The following is a 931-nucleotide window of genomic DNA, read 5'->3' as shown; positions in this document are numbered from 1 at the left end:
GTTATTACTATTATTACTATTATTATTACTATTATTATTATTATTACTATTATTATTACTATTATTGTTACTATTATTACTATTACTGTTACTATAATCATCATTATTATCATTATCATCATTATTATCATTATTATCATTATCATCATCATTATCATCATTATTATCATCATTATTATTATTATTACTATTACTATTATCATCATTATTATCATTATTATCATCATCATCATCACCATCATTATCATTATTATAATTATTATTATTATCATCATCATTATCATCATTATCATTATTATTATCATTATCATCATCATTATCATTATTATTATTATTATTATCATTGTCATTATTATTTAATTACATTAAATAATAATCCATATTGATTAAATAATAATCCATATATAATATAGCATTATTATTTAATGCTATATTAAATTATTATTTAATTAAAGTTATCTTTTTATATCATATAAATATTATATGTGTAATGTAGAAAAATTATATAGTAATATAATATAACATAATATAACATAATGTAATGTAATGTAATATAATATATATAATAGAATAGAATAGAATGTAAAGTAAAATAATGTAATGTAATATAACAACAAACACAATATAATGTAATGTGATGTAATATAATTATAATATAATATTATAGAATATAATACAATATTATAGAAGAGAATGTAATGTCATGTAAAATAATGTAATGTAATATAACAACAAACATCATATAATACAATGTAATGTAATATAATTATAATATAATATTATAGAATATAATATTATAGAATAGAATAGAATGTAAGATAATGTAATATAACAACAAACATAATATAATGTAATGTAATACAATGCAATATAATATAAAATACAATATAATATAATGTATAATATAATACAATATATAATGTAATGTAAT

Source organism: Parus major, unplaced genomic scaffold (assembly GCF_001522545.3).
Source record: "Parus major isolate Abel unplaced genomic scaffold, Parus_major1.1 Scaffold382, whole genome shotgun sequence".
NCBI lineage: Eukaryota > Metazoa > Chordata > Aves > Passeriformes > Paridae > Parus > Parus major.
The sequence above is the reverse complement of the archived record's forward strand: the minus strand, read 5'-3'. Positions refer to the sequence as shown.